Source organism: Musa acuminata, chromosome BXJ3-4 (assembly GCF_036884655.1).
Source record: "Musa acuminata AAA Group cultivar baxijiao chromosome BXJ3-4, Cavendish_Baxijiao_AAA, whole genome shotgun sequence".
NCBI lineage: Eukaryota > Viridiplantae > Streptophyta > Magnoliopsida > Zingiberales > Musaceae > Musa > Musa acuminata.
In genome coordinates, this window is record NC_088352.1 from 30,441,392 (window position 1) to 30,463,449 (window position 22,058).

Sequence of the window (22,058 nt, forward strand, 5' to 3'; positions counted from 1 at the left end):
TGCTTCAACACCTCTGTGTTCTCTAAGCAGTCCGTTTGGTCGATGGAAAGACAGACTGCAACTCCCATGCATGGCCTCTGCCATCATGTTGTAGAGTTTGCACCGATTTTGTTCTCCTTAGCTTCCTTGGTAGCAACGTTCGCTTACTCAACCTTGTCCTCTGACTTGTCGAGCTCCCTTAAGCGAATATGAGCTCTGGAGCAGTCCAACTCTCCAGTTGCTTCGATCATACCTCTGCATGATCAAGTCCCTCCCATGGAACTCACTGGTACTTGCATTCAAACTTTTCCCTTGGTGGAACCCAGCCCCCATATGCTGATGACCAAGGTTTTCATCCGATGCAAAATTCGGTGCACGCCCGGAAGACCCGCCTCTGCGGTACCATGGCCTTAACTCCTTGAATCCATAGCCCTTCCTACCGTCGTGTTGTTCACCAAAGCGGAGCTCCCAATAGCTCCCGATCATACCTCCATATGATCTCATCCCTCACGGGACAATGTCGTGTGCGTCGCATTGCCACAAACTGTTCCACCATGATCCGCTGCACCATGTCGCCTCCTGGTGACATCTCCATTGCATTATGATCCTTGTGGAATAAACTCGAATTGTGAACCCTCCATGTGTGGCCTCTGCCAATACATCGCAAGGTCTCCTCCACCTTCGAATTTGTTCGCTCCTTTAGCAATCGACCTTCATCCACCCACTCTTGGGTCACACCTAGATGAAGCACCGCTCTAGGACAGTCCGTCGCCTAGTAGCTCTCGAAGTCCACCGACTTCACTGTAATCTGTGCACCATTGTCTGGATCCTGGGCCTCTGCCCCTACCAGCACAATCTCTGCTGCGCACTGCTTCCTTCATGGCAACTTGAATGGCAACACTATGGCATATTCTTCAAGAGTACCCGCCTCTGCGTCCTCTTGCCCCATGCTAAGGCCTTCTGAACCCAACTTAGCCTCCGCAAATTGAGTCGCCTTAGTTCCTCCATCAAATGCTCCTTCGAGATAAGGTGCATGTGCCCAGAAGCTCCCTTCGTCTTTGGCACCATGCAAGATGAGTCCGCTCCGTCAGAATGAAGGACCCATGGAACAACATGATCCTACCCTTGCCTCTACAAGAGTTCATGTCTTTGACCTCTGTCTAAGGAAAGCACTGTGCTTCTGCTCCATGTTCCAACTTCTCTGCTGGCTCCCTTCATGCGGCTTGGGTACTTCGCCAAGTTACACCCAAGTTGCTCCGCTCCTCGTTTTTGCATTGAGTCGATGGTGGCCCTCGCGCCCTCCATTCCACGGGTCAGCCCTCCCTTGAGTCCGATCTCCATATCGACTCTAAGTGTGCCTTCATTTAAGTTGCTTCAGGTCGCTCCCCCACTTGATCTCGTAATGCATCCACCAATGCATTCTCTCGAGCGAGATCATGCGACAACTCCTCGCCGCTTTCTCAGTCCATCGAGCTTCGTGAAGTTGTTTGTGAGGTACTCCTCAACATGTGAAGTCCGTCTCACATGATTCTCCCTCTGGAGTGCCGAGACTTATCCCTCCTAGATAACTGTCCCGTTGGAGCAACATCTCTCTTCGTTTCGGAGACCACCAACCCCTTGGACTACTCCGATCTGCTGAACAAACTGTGCATTGTTCTGCCTCTTGCAAACGCACTTGCTAGATTGCGCCTCCACGTCAATACAGCCACCGCCGCACCCCTCAAGGCCTAGCAACATGCTAAACTCGTTGCACACTTCAGCCTCCTCCGGACGTATCCTTCACATGACGAAGAGAAAGTTTCAATGCTCCATGGCGCCGAGTCTCGATCATCTTGGGATGGCCACGAACATTCCATCGTCCGCATACAAGCCCATGCATGAGTACCAAATTCTTTGAGTTAGCAATTCCCCTCACCTCTGTGAGCTTTGCATAACTCTTTTGGTCGTTGAACAACTCATTCCACCTTGGATGGTCTCATTCTTGCCAAGCGCCTCGCTTGCCTAGAGCACCATCAAGGATAGTTGTCAACGTTGAGCTGTAGCTCAAACTCAGCCATCCCAACCTTTGTGCGCTCCGCATTCTTCCAAGCTTGCCTGTTCTCGTGGTGCCTCTTGCACGAAGGGTTGGCCATTCCTCCAAAATGCCAATGTTAGATGCCCGCTCCTCTGAGTGACTCTTTTCCCTACATCTCCATGCCCGTTTTCCCTCAAACGGTCGCGCGTGTGCTGACTGCCCTCGACGCAGCCCCGCTAGGTCCCCCACGTTTGCATGTCAAGTGTTTATATGAGTGCTTGTCCCGCTCTGATACCATAATGTCTCGACCTTAGCTGGTTTTGCCTAAGGCGTGCGGCACCCTCGCGCGTCCGTCCGCAAAGGTCAGCCTCCCCGAAGCCTCCCATTGTCCCTTAGGACCAACAAAAGAGAGAACAGGTTAAAGAGAACGCCTCAATCGGGATCCACAAGCAAACATGTCCGAAAAACACTTCATAGACAATGCAAATTACAAACAGACTTTACAAGATATGAATAGTTGCACAACAAAGGGTAAAATGGTCCATTACAGACCGAAAAGCTCTCGCACGTGTCCACATGACACAACCTTTATTTACAAGCCTAAAGAGGCCACCAACCCAACTAACATGGGACTATTTAGCCTTCGGCCGCCCCTCTACCTGCTGTACATGGCATGAACATGCCAAAAGACAACGGACAGACATAAGCATTACATCCAACATCTTGTTTAGAAGTTTGTCCGTTACAGCACGCTGCACGCTGCAATCTCACTGCGCACCTATTTTCCTCACCTTTCTCTCCTCTTTTTAATTTCTTTCATTTGCTGATTTGGGCTCAATAGGCCCAATTGTCCAAGCCCACATATGGGCTGGACCCAACACAAAGAGTGGAGCACTCATACAGGACATCCTTAGTGTCTCAAGTCTAATGACCAAATACACTACTAGGACTATGGAATCGCTATCTGACAATAAGGCATCATCAACCATCTAGCATTTCATAAGCAGATCAATCAGTGAACTCATTCTCCAATGAGCACCTGTACTGTATCCCTAGTGTACCTACACGAGCAGCTATGAGACCAGCTGCATCCATCATATGGACGGGTATACAGCACACCAGTCTGTCTGGTTATCACGATGTCCCTCTTGAGTAACCCATGACCGGGATTATTTAGGATATGTGTTTAAAGGTGAATCGATCTCATTATCATGATCTCATCACGATCTGATTCCCATTGCACAAATCCAAGGACATCACAATATATATATATATATATATATATATATATATATATATATATATATATATATATATATATATATATATATATATATATATATATATATACATTTATGCAATAGTTATAAAGCGATATACACCAAAATATAATAAGCAAAAAGATTCTGTATCAAGTCACACGTGCCATCACTCACGTGATTGGCTTGCTGGGCACATATGACTAGCCATCTCCCACTTGACCTAAAGCCAATCACCTATATGTCTGATCCTCATCAGACCCCTGTGACGCTCAAAGACAATCTGAGATAACGGCTTTATTAGTGGATCTACAATGTTATCTTCGGATGGAACTCTTTCCACTACTACATCTCCTCGGGTTACGATCTCTCTGATAAGGTGGAACCTCCTCAGAACATGCTTAGATTTTTTATGAGACCTAGGATCCTTTGCTTGAGCAATCGCCCCGTTGTTGTTGCAATATAGGGAGATCGGCTCCTCGCTACCCGGAACGACTCCCAAATATGTAATGAACTTCTTCAACCAGACTCCCTCCTTTGCTACATCTAATGCAGCAATGTACTCCATCTCTGTGGTCGAGTCAGCAGTGGTATCTTGCTTGGAACTCTTCCAGCACACTGCTCCTCCATTCAAGGTGTACACATACCCTGAATTCGACTTGCTATCATCGACATCAGATTGAAAACTTGAGTCAGTGTAGCCTTCAACCTTAAGGCTATTACCTTCATATACTAGTAAAAGATCCTTAGTCCTTCTCAAGTACTTAAGGATACACTTTACTACTTTCCAGTGCTCCAAGCCTGGATCCGCTTAATACCTGCTCGTGACACTCAGAGCATGCGCTATATCAGGCCTAGTACATAGCATGACAAACATGATAGACCCTATTGCTAAGGCATAATGTATCATATTCATGTTCGCCCTTTCTTCTGGAGTCTTTGGGGACATACTCGTAGAAAGCGATATCCATGTCTCATCGGTATGAGACCTCTCTTGGAATTTTCCATACCAAACCTTTTGGCAATGGTTTCTATGTACTTGGACTGGGACAAGCCAAACATCCTCTTGGATCTATCTCTATAGATTCTAATCCCCAAGATATAGGATGCTTCCCCTAAGTCCTTCATGGAGAAGTGTCTAGATAACCAAGCCTTTACTGTGGATAGCATTCCTACGCCGTTCCCAATGATGAGGATGTCATCCACATATAACACCAAAAAGGAGATAGCTCTCCCACTTACCTTCCTGTACACACAAGGCTCATTTTCATTCTTAATGAAGTCATAAGATCTGATTGCCTCATCAAATCTTATGTTCCAACTTCGGGAAGCTTGCTTTAGTCCATAAATAGATCTAAGCAACCTACACACCTTATCTGGGCAGTTCTTGGACACGAATCCCTCAGGTTGCATCATATACACCTCCTCCTTGAGGTTCCCATTGAGGAATGTGATTTTCACATCCATGTGCCAGATCTCATAATCATAGTGTGCTGCAATAGCCAATAGAATTCTGATGGATTTTAGCATTGCTACGGGTGAGAAGGTTTCGTCGTAGTCAATACCTTTCCTTTGACGATACCCCTTAGCCACTAGCCTTGCTTTATAGGTCTCTACCTTTCCATCTACTCCGATCTTTTTCTTAAAGATCCACTTGCAACCAATGGGTACAATACCTTCGGGTGCATCAACTAGGTTCCAAATCTTATTGGAGTACATAGAATCCATCTCAGAATTCATGGCTTCTTGCCACTTCCCGGAGTCTATACTCATAATAGCCTCCTCGTAGTTCTGAGGATCAATATCCTCAACATCATCTCCTCTAATATGTCCCACATATCTCTCAGGAGGATGGGATACTCTATCAGACCTGCGTAAAGTTGAAACTTGTGTATTAGGTACCTGAATAGACTCGGGCCTGTTGAATCTTGGATTTTGATGATGAAGTCAATTGTCATTTGTTATCTAATCAATATGTTGAGATAAGTGTGCAGGATTAACTACGATGAAAGTAAGACATGCAGCAGGAGTTGCGCCGGAGTCAAGACAATGATCACGTTGGGAGTTCGAGAGTTCGACGGAAGTTCGGACAGTCGTCGGAGGTTCTGCGGGAACAAATCCGAGAAGTCAATGAGCTTGCCAAAGAAGCTCGTCGGAACTCGCCAAGTGGATCATCGCAAGTCCAGGAGTTTGCCGGAAGTCCATAGGAGCATCACCGAGGGTTCAACGGATGATCGACGGAAGTTCGTTGGAAGCTCGCCGTAAGAAGCGATTGACGCACCGGAGCAAGTTGCAGTAAATGTCTTAGGGAATATCATAGTTAGCACAATGATTAAGTTGAAAATGGGAGGTGATCCCATTAACTTAATCTTGGGGCAATTGGGCTCTTGAAAAACCCAAATTGGGTCGAATGGATCAACCCATTCGGACCCTGATTTCTGCCAGGCGGTTGAACCGCCCAAGGCAGGAGGTTGCACCGCTTGGGCTCAGTCTCCGAGCGAGATTGGGAGGTGCAACCGCTCTAGCCAGGCGATGGCACCGCCTGGGCTCAGTCTCCGAGCGAGACTGGGCGGTGCAACCTCCCCTGATAAGAGGTGGCACCGCCTTAGTCAGGAGGTTGCACCGCCTGAGCTCTGGCAGGAGGTGCAACCGCCCCTGACAGAAGGTAGCACCGCCCAGAGGCTCAGTCTTCGAGCTCTGCTAGGCGGTGCAACCGCTCCAGTCAGGAGGTGCAACCGCCAGATCCCGAAATTTCGGGAATTGACAGTTTTGAGCTCCAAATTTGAACTGGGTTGGGGCCTATAAATACCCCACCCATTCAACACTGAAAGAGCACAGAATACACACCGAAATCTTGATCTTTTTCTATGATTTTTAGAGCTCCAAATTGTTGCAGAGGCCAAAAGTTCTTCTCCCTATTTTCTTCCAAGTTCTGAGCTGTAAAGAGAGGAGAGAAAATTCTGTAAGGGTTGTCTCCTACGCCCGTCAAAAGGAGTGTAACTGTAAAATGGTGGTTGGCCTTCGCCTATTGAAGGAAGGCCTCTAGTTGACGTCGGTAACCTCGTCGGTGGAGGAAGCCAAAAGTGGAGTAGGTCAAGATTGACCGAACCACTCTAAATCTCGGTTTGCATTTACTTTGAGCATATTATCTTTACTGCAAACCTCCTCTAAAGCTTACTGCTTTCTGCCCATGTACGATCCGGTTTCAAGCTTTGCACTTTCCGAATCAGCGTTTAGACGTAAATCTGTTTTTTCGTACGATCATCATATTTCAGTTTGCGTTTACATTTTGATTTCTATCATAACTACAAACTACCTTTATATCCTTACTTAAATTGCATCTCGCCTAATCAAGTGATTAACGAATCAGCATTTAGACGTAAATCAGTTTCTTCATACGAACGTCGTATTTCAGTTTGCGCTTATATTCTGGTTTTCATCATAACTGCAAATTGCCTTCATATATTGACTTTAACAGCATCTCGCTTGATCTTATGTTAAAGTAATCTTAGAATCAGCTTTCACACCGAAATCGTTTTTATCGTTCGAACGTTTTTTTATCATTGAAAGATTTCCGCTGCACTAATTCACCCCCCCCCCCCCCCCCTCTTAGTGCTCTTGATCCTAACAATTGGTATTAGAGCGGGGTTAACTCTCAAACGGATTAAAACCCAAGAGAGATGGCATATGCCGGAAACCAAGAGGGCCACTCTATTACACGTCCACCCATGTTCAATAGAACAGACTACACCTATTGGAAGACCCGAATGAGGATCTTTCTTATTTCTATGGATTTTGAACTTTGGAATATTGTCGAAAATGGATTTTCGAAGTCTTCTCTTCCAATGATCGATTGGAATGAATTGGAGAAGAAGGCTTTCGCTCTTAATGCAAAGGCTATGAATGCCTTATTTTGTGCACTTGATAAAAACGAGTTCAACCGTGTTTTGGTTTGTGAAACCGCATTTGATATTTGGCACATACTCGAAGTGACTCACGAAGGCACAAGTAGAGTGAAAGAGTCAAAAATCAACCTTTTGTTACACTCTTTCGAACTTTTCCGGATGAAACCGAGTGAGACTATTGGCGACATGTTTACCCGTTTCACGGATGTCGTCGACGGTCTAAAAGGACTCGAAAAAAGTTTTTCGGACTTTGAGCTCATAAATAAGATTCTAAGATCCCTTCCTAAGAGTTGGGATTAATTTGGGTTCATAAAGGAACCATGATAAATTAATTTGGACACAAAACGCAGTATTGTCCATTCAAGAAAATTAGTCCAAACAAATTAATTTGGGTTCATAAAGGAACCATGATAAATTCTATGCAACATGATAAACAATGTAGATCTATTTTTGAGGCACCGAAAAGCAAATGGGTACCTAAAGATCATCCTTTCTTGTAAAAACATAAAACATCTTAAATTGGGAGCAAGAAATAATATCCTGCTCTTTGGATATTCATGACACGAGATCCAAAAAGAACTCGCGATGCTCTCTAGCCTAAATAACAGAAGAAGATTAGAAAGTTAAAATTACAAATGTGATATAGATATAATCCTATCTGATCTCTCAGAATTGGAAACCCATGATCCTCACTTCACATATCCTGTTGATTTTCAAACTCATTGATTTCATCCGTTCGTTACTTTCAATTCCAACTATATCATGAACTTACTAAGTTTGTCATGAACTTGCAAGGCTTACCAATCTGAACAATCCGTCACAAACATATATGCACGTCACAAGATCTATCTTGATCATGCAAAATTTCTTATCTTATAATGAAAATTCTTACGTAATTACGTAAGTAAAGTTGATTGCTCTGAATGAAAATTCTTCTCAAGTCAAAAACTTTCAAATCAGATCATATTGCGGTCAGAACAAGTGCTCACCGCCTGCAGGCAGTGGCACCGCCCCAACTGGAGGTAGCACCTCTGGCTGTCATGTGTTGCAAGAGGTTGAACCGCCCCAGCTAGAGGTGCAACCGCCCGCAACTCTGCCCCTTTTTAAACCGAGCTAGGGCCGGTGGTGGAACCGACCCCAACTCACTCCTTTCCCCTCTTTACTCTTCCAAAGCTTCTCCACCTCCATTTCTCCCCTCATAGCATACCAAATACTCCTCATTTCGAAGCAAAAGAACAACAATCTTTCCCCCTCTTGAAGATCTCACTAAGGTATTCTCTAAGAAGCCCTTAAATTCTGTTTTTGATTCATTTACTCTTGCTCATTACTATCCTCCTAAACAGCAGTAGTTATGGGGTCTAGAAGATCTTCAAGGGACAAAGGGAAGAGGAGATTAGTAGAAGATTTTGATCTTACCCTTTTCGATTCAAAATATCATGCTGAAAAGTTTTCCTCTTTCGAACTTAGGAGTGTCAATAAGGGAAAAAATGTTGATTTAAATAAACTAAGAGACTTAGAGACAATCCAATGGTTTGCAAACTTAGATCTACTCCCTATTTTACAAATTAATGAACCCATCTATCCAAGACTAGTTAGATTATTTTACAATATATAAGTAGATGAAGAAGAAAGAAGGTCTACCTATCTCTTAGGACAACACATCTCCATTACGGATAAATTCATTTACGACATGATAGGCATTCCCATAAAAAGTAGAGGACTTTACGTTAGAGGATCATGGGATGATGAAACTGTTGGGACAACATATGTTGAAGCCTTAGGAACTATTTTCGCCAATCCCAACTTAACATTTATTCCTAAAAGTTGTGAATATCTAATACCACTAAACACTAAGGTACTTCATCATATCCTAACTAGCATCATTCTCCCTAAACAATACCATCACGATGAAGTAAGCCAATAAGAATTAGGAACTATGTATTTGATCATGAAAGGACATGACATCTGTCTTGGTTATCTTATCCAGCAAAACATGTTAGAACTATCTAAGAAAGACATGATGCTTCCATATGGTGGTATAATCACTAGAATACTGAAAGCCTACGATATTCTAATACCACCGGAAGAAGAAGTAATCAAAGTAGATAGGTTTAGCATAATAAATAAAAATCTACTTCACCGATTAAGATGTGTTTATAGAAACAGTAACTGGGTTAGAATGCCTAGAAGAATCGATCCCCCTCAACCTGAACCAAAACCGGAAACACCAGTCTTTAAGGGTACTCAATCTCCTCCGATCTGTCCTTTTGAGGAAACACATTCATTTGAACCAGCTCATACATCATCTGTCAAAGATATTGGGATTCGGTTGGACCGATTTGAACAAAGATAAGAACGACTTGAACATCGACAAGATCAAATCCTATCTGAGCTGCAGCAAATTCATCGACAATTTGACTCTTTATTTAGGCATTTTAATTTTTCACCTCCTGAATGAGCTTATATGTGTATTGTAAACTCTTTATGTTACTCACTATGATCACAATGCCTTGTGCCTTGATCCTTGATCTGGTTACCTGATGTATTTATTTGTGAGCATAGTTACAAACATCACTCATTATTTAATCTCGTTATTCACTGTCGGATTTTACATCGAAACTAAATATTTTTGAAAACCTTGTGTCTTGGTTTCTATGATAAATATGATATGTGAAAATGATATACCAATGTAGTTGATGCGTCATGTTATTATATTACCATAATATTAAACATCAACTAGCTAATATTTTTACAAAATTTCTAAGTAAAGAACAATTTGATTTCATAAGAAGAGAACTAGGAATGTTGATGTGTCCGAGTACATAAACTAGTTAAAATTATCTTTCGGACTTTATTGAATGATCAAATCACTTGATTGTCATTACATGCCTAAATAACATGTTGGAAATTATGTGTTGAATACAAAAATTTCCATAACAATAAGCATGTTTTGTCTTCATGATTGTATTTAAAAATCAATAGCATAGTCTTGTCCGAATGCATGAAAGTGTTAATTTCATTTTCGGATTCGCTTAGCAATTGGTATCCTAAAAATCATATTTTCTCATACACTTATGAAAAATATTTTTCTGAAATGGATTTGATGAAATGATTCCTGCTTATGAATTTCATCTTGAAATATGGATGATAGTGTGTTTACTTGCAAAGATTTGTTTCACATACATATCTTGATACCTGTAAAAATGAAGCATGATTCAATCTCTCATCGACTTTAACTTCATGAGTTGATCTCTCATCAGTTTTAACTTCACTCAAAGTAAACTCACAAATAGCTGGTATCACAAATAGCCTTCCTCCTTAATGCAAAAAGATTATAACAAATAAAAAGGAAAAAGTATTCAAAGCAATCTATGTATCATGCTTTCCTTTATATGCTTGGAAAATAACATGTAAAGGCATGAACAACTATCACACTTATGCTCAAAATTCGCTTATTGTTCTCCTACTATCACAATTACCATGCTTTTTGTTGATGACAAAGGGGGAGAAATATATGAGTATTAATGTCATGCTTGCACCACCGAGAAATATATGAGTATTAATGCCATGCTTGCATCACCGAGAAATATATGAGTATCAATGTCATGCTTGCATCACTAAGAGATGCTATGATTGCTATAATTGGCATTATGCCTTGTTTGTATCAGGTCAAGATATCAAACAAAAAACTTGCATCGTAATTTTACGTATTAATATCTTACCATGTGATGAAATGCAATAATTGCTAAAACATTTAAAATTTGTGCATCATGTAATGATATCAAAATCTTACTTCGTAGATTTACATGTTGATATCTTACAATATGATAAATTGCTACTATTACCATCATTCAAACTTGTAATGTAAAATTTGAAAATGAATGTCAAGCCTTGACATCATCTTCAGAGAGATACATCATGATGGTAATCATGATGGGAGTATTGATAAGTTTAAATGATTTTAACTTATCAATATGTCTCTTGAATTCAAAGGTTTTGAATTCTAAAATGACTTATCTACATATAGACAGGGGGAGTTAAGGTTAACTCCATTATCAATTGATTGTCATCATCAAAAAGGGGGAGATTATTGAATCTCGGATTTTGATGATGAAGTCAATTGTCATTTGTTATCTAATCTATATGTTGAGATAAGTGTGCAGGATTAACTACGATGAAAATAAGACATGCAGCAGGAGTTACGCCGAAGTCAAGACAATGATCACGTTGGGAGTTCGAGAATTTGACGGAAGTTCGGACAGTCGTCGGAGGTTCTGCGGGAACAAATCCGAGAAGTCAATGAGCTTACCAAAGAAGCTCTTCGGAACTCACCAAGTGGATCGTCGCAAGTCCAGGAGTTTGCCGAAAGTCCGTAGGAACATCACCGAGGGTTCATCAGATGATCGACGGAAGTTCGCCGGAAGCTCGCCGGAAGAAGCGATTGACGCACCGGAGCAAGTTGCAGTAAATGTCTTAGGGAATATCGTAGTTAGCACAATGATTAAGTTGGAAATGGGAGGTGATCCCATTAACTTAATCTTGGGGCAATTAGGCCCCTGAAAAACCCAAATTGGGCCGAATGGATCAACCCATTCGGACCCTGATTTCTGCCAAGCGGTTGAACCGCCCATGGCAGGAGGTTGCACCGCCTGGGCTCAATCTCCGAGCGAGACTGGGAGGTGCAACCGCTCCAGCCAGGCGGTGGCACCGCTTGGGCTCAGTCTCCGAGCGAGATTGGGCGGTGCAACCTCCCTTGACAGGAGGTGGCACCGCTTGGGCTCGGTCTCCAAGCACTGGCTGAGCGGTGCAACCGCCTCAGTTAGGAGGTTGCACCGCCTGAGCTCGATCTTCGAGCTCTGGCAGGAGGTGCAACCGCCCCTGACAGGAGGTAGCACCACCTAGAGGCTCAGTCTTCGAGCTCTGCTAGGCGGTGCAACCGCTCCAGTCAAGAGGTGCAACCGCTTGATCCCGGAATTCCGGGAATTGATAGTTTTGAGCTCCAAATTTGAACTGGGTTGGGGCCTATAAATACCCCACCCATTCAGCACTGAAAGAGCACAGAATACACACCGAAATCTTGATCTTGTTATGTGATTTTTAGAGCTCAAAATTGTTGTAGAGGCCAAAAGTTCTTCTCCCTCTTTTCTTCCAAGTTCTGAGCTGTAAAGAGAGGAGAGAAAATTCAGTAAGGGTTGTCTCCTAAGCCCATCAAAAGGAGTATAACTGTAAACGGGTGGTTGGCCTTCGCCTATTGAAGGAAGGCCTCTAGTTGACGTCGGTAACCTCGTCGATGGAGGAAGCCAAAAGTGGAGTAGGTCAAGATTGACCGAACCACACTAAATCTCGGTTTGCATTTACTTTGAACATATTATCTTTACTACAAACCTCTTATAAAGCTTACTGCTTTCTGCACATGTACGATCGGGTTTCAAGCTTTGCACTTTTCGAATCAGCGTTTAGACGTAAATCTATTTTTTCATACGATCATCATATTTCAGTTTGCATTTACGTTTTGATTTCTATCATAACTGCAAACTGCCTTTATATCCTTACTTAAACTGCATCTCGCCTAATCAAGTGATTTACGAATCAGCATTTAGACGTAAATCAGTTTCTTCGTACGAACGTCGTATTTCAGTTTGCGCTTATATTCTGGTTTTCATCATAACTGTAAATTGCCTTCATAGATTGACTTTAACATCATCTTGCTTGATCTTAAGTTAAAGTAATCTTAGAATCAACTTTCACACCGAAATCGTTTTTATCGTTCGAACGTTTTTTTTATCATTGAAAGATTTTCACTGCACTAATTCACCCCCCCCCCTCTTAGTGCTCTTGATCCTAACAGGGCTATAGACTGGTGCTTGAGCTTGGTTCTTGAACCTCGCTCAACTCTATCATTCTCCCATTGTCTCCGCCAAGAATGTGTTCCTTCTCAAGGAACACTACTCTCTTAGCTACAAAGACCTTTTGGTCCTCGAGATGATAGAAATAATACCCACAAGTTTCCTTGGGGTATCCCACAAATTTGCATCGCTCTGTCCTTGATTCTAACTTATCGGGGATGTGTCTTTTAATGTGGGCAAGACAACCCCAAATATTAACAACCTTAAGATCAAGTTTCTTCCCTTTCCATATCTCATATGGTGTAGATACTACCGACTTAGTTGGAACTCTGTTCTGAAGGTAAGCTGCGGTTTCTAGGGCATATCCCCAGAATGAGATGGGTAGGTCAACGAAACTCATCATGGACCGTACCATGTCTAACAGCGTACGATTCCTCCTTCTAGAGACACCATTGAGCTGAAGTGTATAAGGAGGTGTCCATTGGGATAATATCCCATGGTCCTTGAGGAACTGAGTAAACTATGTACTTAAGTACTCACCTCCTCGATCTGATCGAAGAGTTTTGATACTCTTTCCAGTTTGGTTCTCCACCTCATTCTTATACTCTTCGAATTTCTCGAAAGCCTTGGACTTGTACTTCATTAAGTACACATCCATACCTTGAGAAATCATCAGTAAAGGTAATGAAGTAGGAGTAACCACCAATGGCATAAGTTGACATGGGTCCACATACATCACTATGTATGAGTTCCAACAGCTCAGTGGCTCTCTCTCCAGTTCCACTAAATAGAGAGTTGGTCAGTTTTCCACGAAGGCAAGGCTCACAAGTTACATATGACACATAGTCGAATGGATCTATATATCCATTATTTAGCAACTTTTGAATCCTTCTTTCATGGATGTGACCTAGCCTACAATGCCATAGGTATGCACTGTTCACCTCATCTCGTTTCCTCTTAGACACTTACATTCATGATATGTGGAGTAGTGTCTAGCATAAACAAACCTTTATGCAATATTCCTCTCGTCAATCTCCCCTCGGCTTTGCTAGAATTTACAATAAATTATAGATGTGATAAACAATACTGGAATCCAATACCAATGCACTATCACAAAAATCTAACAATTGGAGATTGATCATGAATGTACCTGAAGCTTCTCCAAACTTCTATTTCGCCCTTTCTGCAAGGTACTCTTTGCAGTTCCTCTTCCAGTGCCCATCTTTACCATAGTGGAAGCACTGGTCTTTGTCCTTTGCTGGGTCTTTCTTAGCAACCTTTGCTTTACCTGGTTTGCCCTTGCCCTTTCCCTTCTTAAGGGACCTTTCTGCTTTCCTCTTCTTTCTGGTCTCACCAGTGTAGAGAATCGGCTTCTCTTTCTTAATAGTACTCTCTGCCTCCCTCAACATATTAAGGAGATCTGGGAGAGTCACCTCAAGCTTGTTCATATTAAAATTCATTATGAACTATGAAAAGGAATCTGGTAAGGACTGAAGCAAAATATCCACACACAAGTTATCCTTTAGGATCATTCTTAGACCTGTGAGTTTCTCTATCCACTCTATCATCTTTAGGACATGGTTCTGAACCGGTGTCCCCTCAGTCATCCTAGCGTGGAAGAGGCTCTTGGATATCTCATATCGCTGAATCCTTCCCTGTTTCTCAAACAATTTGCGGATATGTAGGAGAATAGATCTGGCATCTATCTTTTCATGTTGTCTCTATAACTCAGGAGTCATAGAGCCCAACATATAGCATTGACCAAGAGTGGAGTCATCAATGTACTTCACGTAGCGAGCGATCTCATCCTTGCTTGCCTCTTCTTCGGGCGTAGGCATCACTATATGAAGGACGTACATGATTTTCTCCGCTGTGAGAATAATTCTCAAGTTACGGAGCCAATCCGTATAATTTGGACCAGTGAGGCGGTTGACATCAAGTATGCCACATAAGGGATTTGAAAGCGACATTTTCTGAAAATAAAGATGTAGTAGAAATGAATAACATGTAGATTTTGCAAGAAATAAACTATCAAGATATGGACTTCTATCTTAATATGCTCCCACTATTTTACTAACGAGTCACGCGACACCCTCAGCACGTGAAACGGAAGTCTCCGGTAGACTTCTAGTGGGGATTAGGATCCAATCAGCGTCTTAGTGTAACTTCGAGGGACTCGACCAATCACACTAATCCTAAAAGGTAGGCAACTCTTGCCGATCACAACTCCTTGTGATTCCCGTCCTATTCGGCCTCCGAATCACCAAGGCCTCGAGGGACTCGACCAACCATGATGCTTGGTTAAGTCAATACCTTCGTTACAAGATGAGTCTGATTTGATGATATACCCTCGAGGGATTCGACCAAGCATACCATGCCCTCAGGTCACTGGTGACATCTCTATGTCATAAGTAAGATAGCGAATCATGATATAGGTAAGTCTCGAGGGACTCGACCAACTCAACCTACACCGGGAATCTGTTCCTACTTATAACGATGGAAGGCCATGTGGGTCAATCTAATTGCCTCACGTTTACCGACTTAATATTATCGAGAGTTGTTTCTATGATTTGGTCTCCTAATATGACATGTCACACATATACATATTTAATATATATCTACATCGCATGCAAATATATATACATATCTAGTATGTGTATAAGCAATCACATCAGATGATCATGGACCACAACCTAATATGATTAGGCCCGAGCCAATAGGCCTAATCACTCACATCAAGATCTATGTGTGCAACGGTGCATCTTCATACCTTGTGATCATCCATCTCGTCCTCGTCGGTTCTATCGACATCTTGATGCTTCTTCATGCATCATGATCGTCCGTCTCGTGGGTCCTACTATCGCATCCATGCTCCCGCTGCACCTCCTCATGTGATTACAACATAATCATAGGCACACAGGCCCGACAATAAACGAGAAATATAATGGAGGCTCGCAGACCTCAATAATAATAATCACAAGTACACACATCACACGATCCATGATCATTCATCCACACATCATACATCACATGTATAAATAATCATCATCATGTAAGACTACTAGATAATAATAAAAATAATAATCAACTAAACTTTTTAATTAATTAATATTTTCTAAAATCAAGGACATGCAGAGAATTTCTCAATTCCTAAGGATATTTTTGTAATTTAGATAAAAAAAACAGAAATTGGAATTTCTTAAATTCACAGGGGCAAAACTATCTTTTTGCCCAAAACCCTAATTCCCTCTTACTGCTGCCGCCATAGCCACCCTGCTGGCAGCGGCTTGTGCGGCGGGGCGAGGGTGCTGCCCTCGCCTGTAGGCGACACGCCCGCTGGCGGCGCTGCCGTTGCAGGTGGTAGCCCCCGCGGGCGCCGCCGCCTCCACGGGCAGTTCTGTCAGCGGGGCAACGCCCGCAGGCGGTGCTGTCCCGCCGGGCGACCGCCCCTATGGGGGGGGAGGGGGGGGTGGGTTTCGCCCGCGGTAGCAACGGCGGCAAGCTCCACTGCCCTGCGGCGCCTCACCCTGCAGAAGAAGCGGCCGCAGGCGCCTCTACCCGCGGGCTGCCAGCCCCGCCGGACGCAAGCCTGTTGCAAGCAGGCCGTCAGTCGGCTGCTGCAGACATAGCCCCTGTGCTGCCCGCCTGCGGTTGTGCTGCACATATGTAGATCAAGGGCAGCAACTGTTGCTGCCCTTTCTCGCTTTTGCGTCAACGATTTTGACGTCAAAAGTTTTTCCTAAACATAACACACGCAGTTCAAAACCAATCATTCGCACGAACAACCTGGCTATGATACCACTGTTGGGAAATCTTGGGGGCAACATCATATGCGCAGCGGAAGAACAAGAAAATAAAATCCTTCGTCCTCCTCTCTAGCGGTGATCCAGATCCTCAAAACTCTAACATATGAGGCTCTAAATCCCTCATATTTATAGAGGTCCATCTTTGTAATAATTCACTCGACTCATCGACTACGGACGTACTAGGCCATTACGCCGTAGTCCGAATCGGACCAAATACACCACTAGGACTACGGAATCGCTGTCTGACAATAAGGCATCATCAACCATCCAGCCCTAGTGTCCCTACACGAGCGTAATTGTGTATGGAATGACATTATCTGACTAAGACTGATGAGAGAGCAACTAACAACATCTATCAAATAACTTGAAATTGATAATATTATATTATTAGATCATTATAAGTTAATCTTAGTCTTTCTCACTTTCAATATGGGACTAATTGAGGGTGTTATAATTACTTCCTAAATATTAAATAATTATATTACTTTATTTAGATTATTAACTTTTTTTATTTATGTAGTATGATTAAAAAAATTAAAAAATTAATTTTTTTTCTTAATCATATGGATAAGTTATGCTTTTTTATTAATTAAGTTATTAATTAATTTACTTCCTAGTGAGTAATATAATTTTTAGGAAGTAAATAGTATTAATTCCATTTTCATTTGTGAACTATAGGAAATAAACATTATATTTCTACTTTGTGTGTAAAAGCAAAATAAAATAATGATAGAGTTTTGGTTAAAACTATTGAGAGATTTATATTTAATTTGATAAACTTGAAGGATTTATGAAATATCATTTGAAAATGATTATGATTTTTTATTTTTCTTAAGTTTATGATATTTATATGATTATTAGTATGTAGTATATATAACTTTGCTAGTATTCAATATTGGAAGTGTAATATGTGAAATGAGCTTCGGGAAGTCACTAATGAACATAATATAGTAAATCATAAATAAAGTATAGTCTCTTATAATATTTGATCATATTAATTTCTTAGATACATGAATGAATAAATGAATATAAGTGAATTATCATAAATGTTTATATAGCAGTATTGTGCATCACAGCATATATTTATAGTTATATAGCAAAATTCACAATAAGATAAGAAAAATATTTTTACAATTTGTAATCTTAAATGCTTGTGTATCACGTACATTGTATGGCAAGTACAAGAAGTAGAGATTTTAAGATTTCTATAAAATGCATATCATTCTGAAATGTATAAATATTTCTTAAGTTTATAATATTGATGTGATTATTAGTATTTAGTATATATAACTATGCTAGTGTTCAATATTGAAAGTGTAATATGTGAAAGGAGCTATGGGCTTATCATAATGTAAAGTCACTAATGAACATAATATAGTAGATCATAAATCAAGTATAGTCTCTTATAATATTTAATCATATTAATTTCTTAGATACATGTGTGAATAAATAAATGAATATAAGTGAATTATCATGGATGTTTATATAGCATTAATATTGCATTATAACATGCATTTATGGTTATATAGCAAAATTAAAAATATTTTTGCAATTTGTAATCTTAAATGCTTGTGCATCACCACATTATATGGCAAGTATAAGAAGGATTTTAAGATTTCTATAGAATGTATATCATTCTGAAATGTAAGAAGTAATAAATATTTCTTAAGTTTATAATATTGATATGATTATTAGTGTTTAGTATATATAACTATGCTAGTGTTCAATATTTGAAGTGTAATATGTGAAAGGAGCTATTGGCTCATTATAACGTAAAGTTACTAATTAATATAGTATAGTAGATCATAAATCTAAGTATAGTTTCTTATAATATTTGATCATATTAATTTCTTAGATGCATGCATGAATGAATAGATGAATATAAGTGAATTATCATGGATGTTTATATAGCAGTATTGTGCATCACAGTATATATTTATGGTTATATAGCAAAATTCACAATAAGATAAGAAAAATATTTTTGCAATTTGCAATCTTAAATGCTTGTGCATCACGACATTGTAGGGCAAGTACAAGAAGTAGGGATTTTAAGATTTCTACAAAATGCATATCATTCTGAAATGTAAGAAGCAATAAACATTTCTTAAGTTTATAATATTGATGTGATTATTAGTATTTAGTATATATAACTATGCTAGTGTTCAATATTGGAAGTGTAATATGTGAAAGGAACTACAGACTCATCATAATATAAAGTCACTAATGAACAGAGTATAGTAGACCATAAATCAAGTATAGTCTCTTATAATATTTGATCATATTAATTTCTGAAATGCATATCATTCTAAAATGTAAGAAGCAATAAACATTTCTTATAGTATCATGATGAGAATCCAAACAACCCTCTTCCATATGTCTATACAGATTACAATTAAGAAATTAAAATTGGTTTACTTACTAGAGAGAGGAAAAAAAGAAAATAGGCACGGAACATCAGCCAAACCAAGGATTACGAAGAAGAAAAGAGTTATATGTTTGCTGAAGAAGGTCATGAGTAACTTAAAGATTGGAGTTGTTAATTTAATGTCTTTGGTAAACTTCCATAGACCAACAGTTGAAATTCCTCTTTCAAAAACAAGGATGAGAGCATTGTCTTTGGAAGTACACCTTTTAAGAAAGAAAATTACATATCTGATACTGAAACTTATTTATATAGTTGGTTTGCTTACACTCATTAGTTACTCATTAGTCCCAGTTTAATTTAGTGTGGTTAGCAATATATAATTGCTACTTGCCCTTCATCTACAGGTATGATTATATTACAAAATTTGTAACTAGACAAAAATAAATCATTTTATTGATTTTGCAATCTTAAATGATTAAAGAAGCATTTAAAGAGTATCAGTAGTTCTTAAAAGCGAATATGAACACAAAATACAAGCAGCAGTGGACACTATTTACAAAGTGGGTAACAATGGTAGAAGTTCTTCCAGTTTAAGCAACTAACAAAGTGGGTAACAATGGTAGATTAAAGCACAAAAAAGTATTAAAAAAAAGGAGAAGACACAGGTAAGGGAACTTAAGCCAAACCAAGAATTAAAAATAAAAGAATAATAATCTAGCCATATATGCCTAAGGTTAAAGCATTTAATCTGATGCTGATAGTGAGCTCAATAGACCTACAGTTGCTTGGAATTGCTCTTACCAGAACAAGAATGAGCAATATCTTTGGAGACAATCATTTTTTGCAGCACACAATTTATGATTATCAGGAAGATGATATCTATACAGAAACAAAATCTGAACGTTGATGAAATCTTTTGATAGAGTTTTTCTGCTTCAAGGATATATGGAAAAGCTTGTATATTGTGCAAGCACAGTGGGTGAATATAAGCTTAATTTTAAGATAGTTTCTTTCAGCACTGTAAACTAGAATTCCTTATGCTTATAACAGAATAAAATTTTGGTAGTTATGAATATGATTACTAGGTAATTTATGAAGTCTGATAATCTACTCAACCCAATTGCAGGTTGCGTTATCCGAGGGTTGCTAGAAACTTTTCAACAAGCAATACCTTCAAACTTTCTCATGCTTGAAAGTTGAAACAGTATTAGTTTGAATGAGAATGAAAATTCTATCATCTTTGGAAATACTTATTTTGCTAGTAACTAGTGTTGATCTTGATAGGAAGAAGGGATAAAGTTATCAAATAGAGGAAGAGTAAGACAATCTTCGATTTTCTATATTGCTCTCAAGAAAACTCTTTACAATTTCAAAAACTCTTATGTGTTTCATGACCCAACAAGATTTATATAGTCCTTAAAGATACAATACATTAATTATATTCGAAATGAATAATTCTTTTTAAAAAATCCTTTTAAAAACCAATAATCAATTTGACTTGTTCACATTTAATTTATTTTTTCTTTGTAATGAATCTCCCTATTAATGGAATGAATATTTCTTTTGATGAAATTAATCTTTTTATGATACTTAGAATAGGTTTAATTCTAACATTCTCCCCTCTTAAACCTATTTCATCTAACATACGAAGTTTCTTTCGAAATTATTGAAATATTTCAAATTTGAGACGTTTTGTAAGTATATCGGTCATTCGTTCACTTGTATTGACATGATGTAACCTCAGTTACCGTTTACCTACCACCGCCTGACATAGTCTCGGAGACTGTGCCACAAATGGTTCTACTAGTTTGGGTTATTATTTGGGTCTTTCACTTGGCTCAACATAACCCAAACTTGGGCCCAGTTGGCCCCTATTGAGTTGACCTAATTACATTCTAAATCGACTCAATTAGACTCTAAACTAACTCGAGCTAGACATAATCTATTGCAAGTGAATCCTATATTGTTCGGCACATCATTGGTTCTTTCGGCACTTCGTTTGATCCTTCGGCGCATCGTCCTCTCCTTCAGCGTATTGTCCAATCAGCATGTTGTCTTCTCACACCATCTAATCTCCTTGGTACAATGTCCGATCTTCTTGGCTCAATGCCCGAATTCATGGACCTAGCCTTCTACCGACATGTCGATCGATCCTTCTGCCTAACGTCCAATCTTCTGACATATTTGCTCCGGCTCAACATTTGATTCCTCCTGCTTTAATTGATTTACCTTTTCTGATCAAAGCTAGTCCTACATCACTTAAATTCACATTAGATGACAAACACATCAATTGATTTCATCATCAAAATCTGAGATTTAATAATATATTAAATAACCCCTTAGTTTTATTCTTCATGAACAAGAAGACAAAGTATAAAAATTAAAAAGAGCTCTTTATGGGCTTAAATAAGCCCCACAAGCATGGAATTCTCGAATAGATGCTTATTTTATTCAAAATAATTTTTTTAAATTTTCACATGAATATGCTCTCTATATGAAATCTAACTCTAATGGAGATATCTTGTTTGTATGCCTGTATGTAGATGATTTAATATTTATAGGTAATAGTAGCTCCATGATTAAAGACTTTAAGCACTCTATGAAAAAAGAGTTTGAGATAATCGACTTATATTTAATAACTTATTTCTATTGAAGTTATATAAGATAATAAAGGAGTTTTTATCTCATAAGAAAATTATGCAAAGAATGTTCTAAAGAAGTTTTCTATAGAAGATTGTCATCCTATAGATACACTTGTTGAATATTGCACCAAGCTGACCAACGAAGGTAAAGGTAAATATATTAATCCAACTTATTATAAAAGTCTAGTTAGATATTTAAGGTATTTAACATGCACTCAACCTGATATACTATCTGGAGTTGG